Genomic DNA, 14,654 nt, shown 5'->3' with positions numbered 1-14,654 from the left:
GCAGACCGCCGGGGGACGCGCCGCCGCTGCTGCAGGTCGCCGGGACGTCGGGGTCGCGCCGCCGCCGCTGCTGCTACAGATTGGTCGCCGGCCGCCGCTCGTGGGTGTCGTCGTCCGCCGCTGCTACGGGTTCAAAGCACGTCGAAGTTTGTCGTCGTTCCGTTCGGAGTGGGCTAGCAGCACCGGTGCTGCATCAAGGCGTCGGGTGAGCTGCCGAAAAACGAGAGGAGGGCAGCGGGATTGGGAATGAAGAAGAAATCCGGGGGGGGCGGCTAGGGTAGAAGAAAGAAGAAAAAAGAAGGAACTTGGGCTAGGGTTTTGCCTTTTTGTTTTCTTTCTTTTTCCCTTTGTTTTAAAACCAAATTAACCCAATGGAGGCCCAACAAGTCCAAGCCCAAAAGATAAAAAAATCTACCCCTCTTAAACAAGATCCACCACACGGAGTCCGGTAAATATTAATTTAATTGGATTTTAGAGCCCGATAAATATAGATAAATTTAATTAACAATCAATTTAAAATTAAATAAAAATTCTCCTGATTCGAGACTAACTAACCTGAGGGACTCGGGGCGTTACACATATTATCTTTGTTATGGATTTTAATGTCTACTTCTTTTATAACACTTATAAACTATAGGCATGCTCCATAACCATACATTCAAATCAAAATTTGAACTTATCATGCATACTATACATTATAACTACTTACAAGATATCTCATGCATGATACATGCTTAATCCTATGGTGGGATTTTAAATCTAAATGACATACATTATGCACATTCAATATAAAACATTTAATTCATACATTCATAATGCATAATTAAATCAACAATTAAATTGGACCGGTTTTGGCATCCTTACAGCTAAATTAAACTAAATTATTACAAAACAGTTTTGCAAAAGCTTGAACCGGCCTTGAACCCCTTCAAACCGAACCTCCATGAACCCAAACCGGCTTGAAACAGCACGAACCAGACCACAAGGGAGGAAAATCGAACCGGGTCGAAATCTTTGTTGCAGGCGGGTCTGAAGCTAAATTTCAGCCTTGATCTCTTTGAATTTGTCCAAATTACAACCTAATTTCAACTCTAATGACTCCGGAAGGAAAAACAAAATACAAATAAAAAGACATAATTACAGGCCAAAATTAAGAGGATTGCCAAAACCGTACTATATCCAACTTAATTCAACCACAACATTCATCAAATGAATTTGTACCCACCATATGCAAATGAATGTTATTCTAGATGCTCTGATACCACATGATGGATAATATACATACATGCGCAGCGGAAGTGAGCAAGAATCGAAATAACAATCTAAATGCATAATACAACCTAGGATTAAACATGCATGATCATACATTATGATGCTTAGAGATAAGTAGAGAAAAATACAAACCTTTGTAGCTTTTCAAGAATCTTCAAATAGCTCCAATGAAGGACCACCAAGAGATCTTCCTAGCTATTCTCAAGGCTTGGAATAGAGTGGTGGGACTCTTTTGAGAGAAGGAAAAATTTAGAGAAAAGTGGAGCTAAAAAGAGTTATGTAAGCTTTTTTTTGAAAAAAATAGCCAAAGGTTCCAAAACCTTTAATGTTTGAACAAAGGCCTTCTTAAATAAGCAAATTACATGCAACTCTTGCATGTCAAAGTTCACCAAAAGCTTACAACACATATTCCACTTATGCAGGGCATGGCTAAGTGTCAAAATGCATGTCTAAGTTCACCAAAAGCTTACAACACACATTCCACTCATGCATGGCATGGCTAAGTGTCAAAAGACATGTCTAAGTTCACCAAAAGCTTACAACACACATTCCACTCATGCATGCATGGCTAAGTGTCAAAAAGTGGATTTTTGAGATTATTTAAATGTTCCACTCAACAAGTTAGTGGAATTTTCCACCAACTTGGTTAAAAACATTATTTTAATCTACTTTAGTTAACCTTTGACTTTCTCTGGTCAAAGTCAACTATTTGACTTTTTCCAAAATCTGATGTTTGATGAAATCCATGCCTCTGATTATGAATCCACATTCATAATTTTAATATTTAAATCCTATTTAAATATTTTGTCCAAATTTCTCAAATTGATATCATATATCAATTACTTAATCATATCTCATATGATTAACCTAATTCGTACGATTCGAATTATTCCTTCAAATTATTCCAAGTTTATTCCTATATGAGCTAGCCAGAGGACCTTATGGACCTACAGATTATGAGCTCCAACGATCTGAGATTAACCGGTTAAACTCTTTAACCTAGTTAACCAACATTCGTTAACTACCAGGTCACTCCACTAAAGCCCGTAGCTGCACTCTCTTCACTGTAGATATATTATGTCCATTTGATATAACCATGATCGGTAAGTCGACCCTTCACAAGTTGTTCGTAATTACAGCTAGGTCAAAATACCGCTTTACCCCTGTAATTACCTCTTGTTCCTTAAGTCCGACTGATCCTCTAATGAACAATGATTTGTAGTCCAACTATCAAATCAAAAATCCTCTCAAACCTTTTGATGAGGGTGGCGCCTATTGTTCAAGACCTGGATTCAGCCCTTAAGATAACAACCTTTCTACTATCCTAAAAATGGGTAGAAGTGAATTCCTTCTTGCACCCTATGTCCCTAGCTATCTACCGGGCCTTACCCCTGAAATGGGAGGCTTATTGAGCCAGCGCTGTTGAGCTGCTCTCACCCATGCAGATCTAAGGGTAATCCCGAGTAAACAGAAGTTCACAATTAGCTCAGGATTAAGATCGAGTTACCTAGGCCATCAAAGTCGAGATAGTCAGTTTCAAACAGTAAACGATGTTATAAAGTAAAAGTGACTATCTCATGGTCCGGTCTTATGCAAACTCTTTGCACGGGACACCCCCACTCGCATGTCTTCACATGAACGAATTAGGATCACATCGTTTGTACTAGCTACAAAGTGGGCCGCATCCATAGTGTCCCCAGAATAAGGCGCCCAACCTTATTCCTATATTATAGACCATTTAGACTGTTAACTCAAACTTGATCCATATTTATGTCTCTTACATAGAGTTTGAGTCTCAGAGTCTCAGGTAACAGTCTATGATCCTTTATTTTATTGGATTTAGATCTAGTAAGAACATTTTATTGGATCAATAACTACTTATTGATTAAAACCTTAAATAACAACTTTATTGAAAGATAAAAGTATATCTGGCATTTTCAAACTATGAGTTTCAGGACATAAAACCCAACAGACTCGTCATTAATGGTCGTATATCCATGGACACGAAAACATTATGCAGTGAGAAGAGTGCAACTGCGGGTCTTTAGTGGAGTGACCCGTGGTTAACGAATGTTGATTAACTCGGTCAATGAGTTTGACCGATTAATCTCGTATCATTGAGGTTAGCGAGGCTGAGGGCGCACGCTGGGCAAGGCTAACGCGTGGGCAATGTCGTGTGTGGGCACGCGATGGTGCTCGTGGCTTGGGGTATCTCCTTGGGATGTGACCATTCTTCAACTCCTATCTTCCTCTTGACCCTTGTGGGTGTTTCATTGGTCTTCAAAATTGTCAAAATTTATTGGTATGTCCAGCCTTCTTCTTTTTAAGGGTTCTTCTCCTAGCCTTTCCTTCATGTTGGTGTAGGTTGAGTCTTAGAGCTCAGAACCTATTATGATCACATCAAATTCCTCTTTTTCTTGACTACTCTCTTCTTTTCTCTCATCAACCTCATCCTTCTCTTCTCCCTCATCTTCCGTGACTAGCTCACCTTCTCTAAGGATCACGGCTTTTTTATTAGGGCAATTTCGGCCTATGTGGCCTACTCCATGACACTTAAAACATTTAATTTTACTAGTTCTAGTCTTAAAGATTTTGGGTTGGGATTTGGACTTAAATGACTCTCCTTTTTCATAAGTACTTCTAGTTTTTGACTCTAAGGGTTTTGTAACGCCCCGTGTTCTCTGACTCGTTTATTTTAAGAGATAAATAGTGTCTTTGGATTTTTCCCTAAGTTGATAACTTTAATTCTTGGATCCTCTAACTTTGAGATTCTAATTTTTGACTAAATTAGAATTAAGTTTAATTTCATTGGATTAAGATAATTTAAGTTCTCGACCGTGTAGGAGATTTTTAGTTAAATCTTAAATTCAGGGGTTTTAGGATTTTCCTTCATAAATTCTACTTTTCTTTGAATTATTATTCTTGGGTCTTAGAGTTGAAGTTAATTATTTTATCTCGAATTATTGTGAGTTTTATTTTAACAACTAACGTGAGATTTCGGGTTTCTTGTTTTGGGCCGTTAGAACTATTTGAAAATAGAATTCTAGTTTCCTCTAGCCCATGGGCTTTCCATTGGAATTGGGAGTTGAGCTTTTCATTTTTAAAACTAATTAAGAGGATTCTTTAAAAAATTGGGAATGTGGGCTTTTTGGTTTAAATGTAAAATAAATAAAACAAACAAAAGAAAAGGAGATTAAAACAAAAAAAAAACAAACCCTAGGTCTTCTTCTTCTTCTTCTTCTTCTTCTTCATCCCCCACCCCAGCCGCCGGCCTCCCCTGGTTTTCTTTCTCCGGCGACGACCCACGGTAACAGCAGCGATCGGTGGCGCTTCTCCATCTAGCGAACCCTTAGCAGCAGCGGCCGGCGTTCCTCGAACCAGCGGCGACGGCGTTTCCTCGAACAGCAGCGGCGGCTCTCAATCCCGAACGTCGGCTCTCAATCCCGAATGGCGGCGCGACTTGGAACTTCTTCAGCAATCGTCGACGGCAGCAGCGGCGCGCCTTCAGCGCTTTTCCGCCGTCTCACACGGGTCTGGAACCCAAACCCGGGGCGGTTCCGGTTTTCTGCAGTGGCTGTGCCGTTTCTGCGGCGTTCCGACGACGGCCCGTGGCTGTGCGCGCTCCGACGACCACCCACAGCCCCGATCTGTGGCCTTTGCTTCCCCTCGACGACTTTAGACGCTTACCCACACCTGTCCGGAGTTTGATTCACGGTACCCACCCCTATTAGACTCAAGCCAGCATTACCCATCGCTTTTGACATCGGAACAGCAAGCATAAGGACATTCGAACTCAGTTTTGGATGCCCGAACCTCCTCGGCGTCGACCCACTCCTTACCCAAGAGGTTTTATGGTGAGATAATAGGTAACGGATCATCTAAACTCACTTTCGATGCAAAATAAGTGTTTCTAACATGAATTCTAATCAAGTTTGGTTTGCTTTTGGATTTAGGAACCCTTCGGTGAACTTGGTAGCGCATTAGAACTTTGTTGTAAGTAGTTTCTTACTGGAGGGGTTGGTTGTTGTGTGCTGATATGATATGGTTGTTTGCTCGTGTGCCCATGTGTGATATTTGCATGTTGCTTGTCGTTGTTAACATTTAGTAAACGTTATTGTTGATAAAACTGTTGATATATCTTGGGAAAATTATGTGGTTGCGTGAATAAATTGTAGCCAAGTAATCTTGGATGACTATGATTGAATAGTTGTTATGTTCTAATTGGTTTTCATGATGAAATATGTATACCAGTACTATAATATGTTGTTTCGAAAGCATATTGAATATTTATGAGAAGTCGGTTGTGTTTGAGGTATGTTGGGTATCTATCAATTATATTTTGGTTAAGTTGTTGGTTGTGCCTTTTCTGTGAACGAAGCTTGTTGGAGCTGTTGGATCATGCTGGACTATTTTAAATTGATTGGTTTTTATATATGATCATTTTGGGGTATCGCATGTGGGACTGTTATGAGATTGTTGATGCATGAGGCATGGCATAGTAGCAAGTAGGACTCTTGTGAGAGTTTTGAGACATAATAAAGTAAGTAGACAAGGGGCGTGTGCGTGTGTTAATGTGTGTTAAATGGTCTCTAATGTGCTGGTTTTGTGGCGTTTAATATTAATTTTGATATGTCATTTCGCTAAATAACTCTCGTTGTGTTAGCCGATGTACTTGGAGTAGTGTTGGATATTTGTCGGGGAAAATGGCGAGATTTCTGCTTTGCTAAACTGTTGAGTATTGCTGTGGAAATGTTTGTTGTCAGATCATGCATGAATGGTTCGACGTGTTTAATGAGTTATTATACTTAGTAATGCTTGTTAAATATTGATGTTGGATATCAAGCACGATTGAGTTATTATTTCATTATTAGAAAGTTGTTTATGTTGTGGAAGCATGCTGAATTGTATTTGTGAGTTGAAAGATGAAGGGGTAGTGGCTTAAGAAAGTATATAGTAAGACTCTGGTGAGAGTTGGATTCTTGGAGAAAGTGAATGGGTGGGTGTCAGGGCCTCGGGTATAAATGGTCGGGGACTGATACGTCACTAATTGGGTATCGAGGACTCGGGTATAAATGGTCGAGGGTCGATACACCAATATTGGATAAGGATGAGTGTCGAGGCCTCGGGTATAAATGGTCGAGGGTCGATACGAGGAGTCTGTTGGAAGGAAGTCTATTGGGGCCTTGGGTATAAATGGTCAAGGGCCAATAGATGGTGAAGTCATCGGGGCCTCGGGTATAAATGGTCGGGGACTGATACGTCACTAATTGGGTATCGAGGCCTCGGGTATAAATGGTCGAGGGTCGATATACCAATATTGGATAAGGATGAGTGTCGAGGCCTCGGGTATAAATGGTCGAGGGTCGATACGAGGAGTCCGTTGGAAGGAAGTCTATTGGGGCCTTGGGTATAAATGGTCAAGGGCCAATAGATGGTGAAGTCATCGGGGCCTCGGGTATAAATGGTCGAGGGCCGATGCAGTAGTGTTGGGGCTCTGGGTAAAAATGGTCAGAGGCCGACTCTACTCGAAGGAGTTAACTGTGGAAGGCTAGGATAGCTGTGATAAGCGTAGAGGTACTTGAGATGTTAGGGAGACTAGAGATTGGTTGTTAACGTGTTTCCTGGTTGTGGTTGTCACTAAATTTATGGAATGTGTTTATGTTTGGATGCATGATGTGTTGAAAAGCATGACTACGAATGTTTCATGATTTGGTTGAGCATGATGTGTGTGTGTTGATTCTTTAATAAGCATGACACGTTGTTCCTTGATAAGTATGCTGTTTGTGCGTGACCCTTCAGATAAGGGCTGCTTACTGAGTACTGTGGTTGTACTCATCCCTCTTTTTCCCCTCCAGTTTGTAGGTATCGAGCTAACTCTTGGGATGGTGATGGCAAGGAGGAGGCTTGATCGAAAAGACCATTGGCTATGCTGCGTGCAATTAATTTCTTTTAGTTAGGATAGTTGTGGCTATTTAATCGTGTAGTTGAGTTGTTAGCGGTTGGTCTTGTTTAGTTTTATGGTCTAAAAGATGTTGTAAGGTTGCCGATTCATTATTCTCTTTTAGAGCATTAATTTTGTTAGCTTCTTGAACTACGGGATCGTAACCTACTTAGGATATTTATGAATACATTTATTTAAATTGATAGTACTTGAATTAGTTTTGCTTCATTGTCATTGAGATGTTAATATTCATTTAGTGGATGGTTTATAGTTAGTAGAGGTTTCCTTGAAGGGTTTGGTTTAATGGTTTATCTGCATAGGATGTGAGTTTCTCTTGAATCTTTAGTGGTGTTGTTCTAATTGTTCAAGCTCTCGTGAGTGTTGAAAATCAGAGTAACGCAGCGGAAGCGTGGTAGCCTTATTGCTTAGTATTGTTGCGAAGACAATTATCTTGTTTATGTGAAAATTTTAGGTAGTCTTAGTAACGGTCCCTCTTTGGAAATGGTGAAATTCCTGGGGCGTTACAGGTTTAGTCTCAATCTTGTTACTAGTGGTCTTAGGATTAGATTTAACATACCTTTTACTTCTAGTTTCTGACTCTAAGGGGTTAGTCTCAATCTTGTTACTAGTGGTCTTAGGATTAGATTTAACATACCTTTTAGCCCTTCTTTGATTTTGCTCCTCTATTTTGACGGCAAGGTGTAGAAGTTCCTCCATGTCTCCATAGGGTTGCAAGTCAATCTTGTCGGCTATATCCGGATTAAGACCGTCTAAGAATCTGACCATAGTGGTCTCATCATCTTCTTTTAGTTACAATCGGCTCATCAACATATTCATCTCTTTATAGTAGTCTTCAACTTCTTTGGTGCCTTAATAGAGCTTGTTTAATTTCCTTAAGTTTGCTCTATGGTAGTGTGGTGCCACAAACCTTCTCTTCACTAGCTCTTTGAACTCGAGCCAAGATTTTATGGGTCCTTCATGATTTTTCTTTTTATGAGACATGACTTTATCCCACAAAGTTAGTGCACAATCCTTAAAATGAATGATTGCTAGAATTACCTTCTTGCCATCCTCATAATTGTGGCATGCAAACATTAACTCAATTTCTTTCTCCCATGCTTCAAACTCCTCGGATATGGACTCCCCATGGTAGTTGGGATCTTTAACTTGATGCTCCCTAGGTAGTTCTCCTTCCTTGGCGTTTCTCGAATGGGTTGGATTTTTCCTCTTGGTTGGTCATGGTATGCTCTCCTTAAAAGACCTACATCATAATGTTCATTGATAGCATAATAGTCTCCTAAGGTTCTTACCTCTTCGTCTTAGGAGTTTTCAGATGCTTCTCTTGGGGACTCATAGGTCTCCTTCGTTGTGGGATTCTTTGTGGTCTCTCCAATCCTTGAACACATGTGTTCAACATTTGTAAAGATTCGGTAATGTCTTCAAGCCTTTGTGTGAATCTTACAAATGTTTGGATTTGAGCTTCTCTAAGTCTTTCATTGCTTACTTGAGATTTTCCTCTGGATGCCATCACTACACAAGTAAAGGTTAGAAAATAACAATATAAATATCTCACTCACTCCCTCACTTGAGTCTTTTGGCTTACTCTTTCTTTCGTAGGGGTAATACTTGATATGGTGTGAATACCCTTACCTTGAGATGCTAGGTTGATTGCTCGTGGCGCGTCGACGTTAGAAAATAGCAAGCAACGGTCTAAAGGGTAACAAAATACAAAGATACTCAATTCTAAACCAAGTGACTCCCAATGATGCTTTTTTTTTTTAATGGGGGGGGGGGTCAATGATATGAATGATACCAATGACAAATAAGGAAACAAATGATATGAAAGATACCAAATGCTAAATGAGGAAAGAATATGATATGATGAATGCTAAATCGAAAAGGACAAGACAAAATACCTTGAGCCTAACGCTCTTGGTAACCAAGACTTGACTACAATATACAAGTTGGATTCAAAGCACACAAATGAAAAGAACTATGCAATAAAAATTAAAGAAAATAAAAATTAACTCTAAAAGATGTACAGAATCCAATTCGTTGTTCAAACACACACAAAAAGTGCTCCAACACAAACAGTAGCTTGCGGGAAGAGGGCTAACTTTGGGATAAAGGTGTGTGATGTATACGGCTTGGATGGGGTTTAAAGCAATGGCAACTAAATGCACAATGAGTAAATTTAACTTATTTGGGCTGCCGTTAAGTTTTGAGGACGTTTGGAGGGGCTACAATCTCTCCAAGAAAATCTGGGGCTGCACAAAAGGCCTCTCTTGGGTGGCAGATGTCCTCTTCTTTAAGGTGCTCCTACTTTGGCAAAATAATTCACAAATAATTTTAGAAATGTAAATAAACTAAAGATGTGATTACTTGCCAAAAATAACTTTGATTTGGATCAGATTTTGCCAAAAATAACTTTGATTTGGATCGGATTTAATAGGCCAATTAATTTTTTCCAAATCTATCTAGCTCCAAATAAGGAAAGTTTTCTTTAATTTTTATTGCATAGTTCTTGGTGTCCCTAAAATAAATTTTGCTCTAAATCTCGAACGGCAGCGATCTTGGTGTTCTTGGAAAGCTCTTTCAGAGATTCAATTTGGTATAAGATTCTACTATAAGCACATAAACGCTCAACAAGATATAATTCATCGAAGTTGATAGAGGGATTTTTCAGATGCTGCATGAATTTCCAGAAAAGCAATGCACAATAAAAATTCGATAACTTTCAGACGAATGATCCACATTGATCAATTTCTAGGGTTTTGAAAAAAATTGATAACTTTGGCTATGGGATTCGATTTAAAGTAAAACTTTGTTTGTTGAAAGCTCGTTGAACACTCACAAACTAGATTTAGATACTTTAAAGTAATTTTCAAAATCAATAACTTTCAAGCAAGAGTGATATAACAAAAGGCACACGGAAGACAGAGAACAAGGGATGAACTCTTTTTGTGATTTTTTCGAAATAAGATGGAAAAGTAAAGACAAAGACATAATTTAAAAGCAAGAAAGTAACATATATCCGATCTAGAGCCTTAGATTTGATACCAAATGATATGCAACAACTCAAGCGTATGGAATTATCTAGCCTATAGCCACTTGAATCCAATCATACAATTGGTTTCAAACCGAAAGGGAAACCTTAGATGGATTACCTTTGCAGTCAGTTGCCTTGAGTAGACAGATTACTCACTATGCTCTAGGCAGGAATCACTCCACGAGTTTGTGAAGGGGATGTGAATTCTGGAGCGGAAGCAGTAGAACGCGTTCTTGAATTTCTTTTGAAATTTAAAACACAGAAAAATATAAAACAAAGAAGAATGTTAGATTTTACCTTTGAAGATTTTTCTTCGTGTGATCCCAATGAGACAACACACTTTATCTTTATTGCTATGTCTCTCGATCGAGAATCTGAATTGTGGGATCAAATTGCAAATGATTGAGAGAGTAAGAGAGTCGAGAGATTTCAAGCCTTTTTCATCCCTTTAGGGTTTAGCGAGAGGGAATATCCTAAGAGCATTAGGATATCTTATCCCCTTGGATATAAGATATCTTCTCTTGAATCTAGGGGATCCCAAAGTCATCAAGATATCTTATTGTTTTAAATTAATAATAAACAAATTAATTAAAACAATTAACAATTAATTAAAGCAATTAATGAAATTATTAATTATTAATCTAATTAAAAATTAATTAATTTAATTATTAATTATTAATCTAATTAATAATTAATTAATTTAATTATTAATTATTAATCTAATTAATAAGTAATTGATTTAAATCCAAATATTAATTAAATAAATAATTAATTAACAATTAATTATTTAACTTTTAATTAAATATCGCATATTTAATTAAAACTATATACTTGAATCATATTCAAATGCATCTCTCTTGTATAACCTATAGCTTTAATATTAATCCAATTCATATTAATTATTTGAATCATATTCAAATATTTCTCTCATAACATATAGTTTAATTATTGAATTTTTATTAAAAAATAAACTATATATATAATGTATCATAATATACATTATATATATTCCCTGATATATAATTTGAACATTTCAAATTCTCTCACAATCTTGATCCTCGTTTTACCCGTTGTGAGATAGCAAGGGGATCTAATGGACCTATAAATCAGAAGCACCAACAATACGAGATTAATCAGTTAAACTTATTAACCGAGTTAATCAACATTCATTAACTGCGGGTCACTCCACTAAAGACCCACAGCTGCACTCTTTTCACTGCAAAATATTTTCGTCCCCACGAATGTACGATCATTAACAGCAAGTCAATCTTTCACGAGTGCACGTAACTCTAGTTGGGTCAAATTACCATTTTACCCCTAAGTTACATCTTGCTCTTTAAATACCACTGCTCCTCTAATGAACAACCTAGTTATGATCTGATGAATAATCGGAAGTCATTATCGGGCCAGTGAGAGGGTGGGGCCCCTTGTTCAAGTCTCGAAGTTAGCACTAAAGGGAACACTCATCTACTCTCCTAAAGTCAGGGAGGAGTGAATTTCATCTTGTAAAGTTATGTTCCCAGCTCCCTTCTTGGTCTCGTCCCAAAAATGATAGGATTATTGAGTCGGTAACCCGGGCCAGTCTCACCCATATAAATCAAAGGGCTATCCCTTATTGGCAGGAGATCATAACTCGCTAAGGATTAAGATCGAGTTACCTTGTAACGCCCCACGTTCTCTGACTCGTTTATTTTAAGAGATAAATAGTGTCTTTGGATTTTTCCCTAAGTTGATAACTTTAATTCTTGGATTTTCTAACTTTGAAATTCTAATTTTTGGCTAAATTAGAATTAAGTTTAATTTCTTTGGATTAAGATAATTTAAGTTCTCGACCTGTGTAGGAGATTTTTAGTTAAATTCTAAATTCACGAGTTTTAGGATTTTCCTTCCTAAATTCTACTTTTCTTTGAATTATTATTCTTGGATTTTAGAGTTTAAGTTAACTATTTTATTTCGGGTTGTTGTGGGGTTTATTCTTATTTCTAAAGTGAAATTTTGTGCTTGTTGTTTGGGACTTTGTGTTACTTATTTGGGTCTCATTTAAGATTTGAGAATTGGGCTATAGGTTTTAAAACAAAAGAAAAAAAATAAATAATAAACAAAACAAAAACAAGAAACCCTAGGATCTCTTTCTTCCTCTCCCTCTTGGCAGCCGACAGCCCCCCCTCCAATTTCTTCTTCTTCTTCGGTAAACCAGCCACCCCCACCCACTCTCGTTCTTCCTTCTTCGACGGCACCCACGGCAGCAGCTTCATCCTCCGGCCGACGACTCGTCTGCAGCAGACTCACGGGACCCCACGGCGACGCAACGTCTCGGCAATGTGACAGCAGCAGCGCCCCTCGTGTTTTCGGCGGCCTCCAACCGATATCCGGCAAATAACAACCTCCATGGTCGGCAGGTGTTAGGCGTGCAACAGTGGCAGACCATCAGCAGTCGCGACAATCCTTCGACAACCTAACAGCAACCCATCCCGAGCCCAGATCTGCATCGACGCGATTTTGCATCATCCTTCAGCGACTGTCGACGAGTTCTGACGAGTCTCCAACGAACTAGCGGCACCTTCGATTCTGATAGGACGTCCCACGAGTGACAAGTGATGTTCAAGTGGCGATGCACATTACAACCTTGTTTTAAGGATGTTCAGTGTTGAACCACCCTTGTTCGGGCTAGTTTTGAGTTACCCATCCCCTCCGACACTGTTTTGACGTCGACCCACTCCTTACCCAAGAGGTTTTATGGTGAGATAGTAGGTAAGGATCATCTAAACTCACTTTCGATGCAAACTAAGTGTTTCTAACATGATTTCTAATCAAGTTTTGTTTGCTTTTGGATTTAGGAACCTTCGGTGAACTTAGTAGTGCATTAGAACTTTGTTGTAAGTCGTTTCTTACTGGAGGGATTGGTTGTTGTGTGCTGATATGATATGGTTGTTTGCTCGTGCGCCCATGTGTGATACTTGCATGTCGCTTGTCGTTGTTATCATTTAGTAAACGTCGTTGTTGATAAAACTGTTGATATATCTTAGGAAAAGTATGTGGTTGTGTGAATAAATTGTAGCCAGGTAATCCTGGATGACTATGATTGAGTTGCTATTATGTTCTAATTGGTTTTCATGATGAAATTTGTATACCAGTACTATAATCTGTTGTTTCGAAAGCGTATTGAATATTTATGAAAAATCGGTTGTGTTTGATGTATGCTGGGTATTTATCAATTATATTTTGGTTAAGTGGTTGATTGTGCTTTTTCTGTGAATGATGCCTGCTGGAGCTGTTGGATCATGTTGGACTATTTTAGATTGATTGGCTTTTACATATGATCATTTCGGTGTATCGTATATTGGACTGTTATGAGATTGTTGATGCATGAGGCTTGGCGTAGCAGCAAGTAGGACCCTTATGAGAATTTTGGGACATAAGAAAGTAAGTAGCACGGGGTGGGTGCGTGCGTTGATGTTTGTTATTTAGTTGCCGATGTGCTGTTTATGACGTTTAATATTGGTTCTGATACATTGTCGTGCAGTGTAACTCTTGTTTTTCTTGGTTTGTATGCCTGGGTAGTGTTGAATGTCCGTCGGTGATAATAGTGGGAATTTTGTACTGTTGAGCTGCTGAGATCTGTTGTAGAATGATGTATGTTTATAGGGAATGTTCGTTAAAGTGGATTTATTTTGGGAATGTTTGTTGTCTGAATTTGTATGAAGTGGTTGGCGTGTCTCATGAGTTGTTTATTATATCTGGCAATGCTTATTGGATATGGACGTTGGATATTGAGTGTTTGGATGAATTGTGTTGGGCTCCAATCGTTTGCAATTGGTTGACTATGCTTTGTTATGACTAAACTCACTGTGGCGCGGTTGTTAAGAATTGATATGTTGTGAAAGCATGTTTGGTTTATTGTTTTGCTATTAGAATGATGTTCATGTTGTGGAAGCATGCTGAATTGTGTTGGTGAGCTGAGAGGTGCATTGAAATCATACTAGTGGTGGTGTTGTTGATGGGCGTTGTGGTGGTTGGAGTTATTAGGGAAGTAGTACTGAAATCTTGGTTGGAGGCTAGAAATGTTATGTGGAGTTATGAAAGTTATGAAGTGAATAAGTGAGTGTCAGGGCCTCGGGTATAAATGGTCGAGGGCTGATACGTCACTAATTGGGTATTGAGGCCTCGGGTATAAATGGTCGGGGGTCGATACGCCAATATTGGATAAAGATGAGCGTTGAGGCCTCGGGTATAAATGGTCGGAGGTCGATGCGAGGAGTCTTTCGAAAGGAGAACTATTGGGACCTTGGGTATAAATGGTCAAGGGCCAATAGGTTGTAAGACATCGAGGCCTCGGGTATAAATGGTCGAAGGTCGATGCAGAGTTCAAGGCCTCGGGTATAAATAGTCGAG

At 38.9% G+C, this 14,654-nt stretch overlaps 1 long non-coding RNA gene across 1 annotated transcript; it reads left to right on the top strand.

The window, feature by feature from the left end:
* Positions 1-4,456: 4,456 nt before the first annotated feature.
* Positions 4,457-7,383, top strand: LOC148209064 (uncharacterized). Its single transcript, XR_015787315.1, has 3 exons — positions 4,457-5,138; positions 5,226-5,265; positions 7,128-7,383. It is a non-coding gene; the product is annotated as an uncharacterized LOC148209064 (long non-coding RNA).
* The last annotated feature ends 7,271 nt before the right edge of the window (positions 7,384-14,654 follow it).

Source organism: Momordica charantia (assembly GCF_013281855.1).
Source record: "Momordica charantia cultivar OHB3-1 chromosome 9 unlocalized genomic scaffold, Mcharantia_2.0 BLBB01000009.1, whole genome shotgun sequence".
In the NCBI taxonomy this organism is placed as follows: Eukaryota; Viridiplantae; Streptophyta; class Magnoliopsida; order Cucurbitales; family Cucurbitaceae; genus Momordica; species Momordica charantia.
This window is presented reverse-complemented; position numbering and strand designations above follow the sequence as displayed.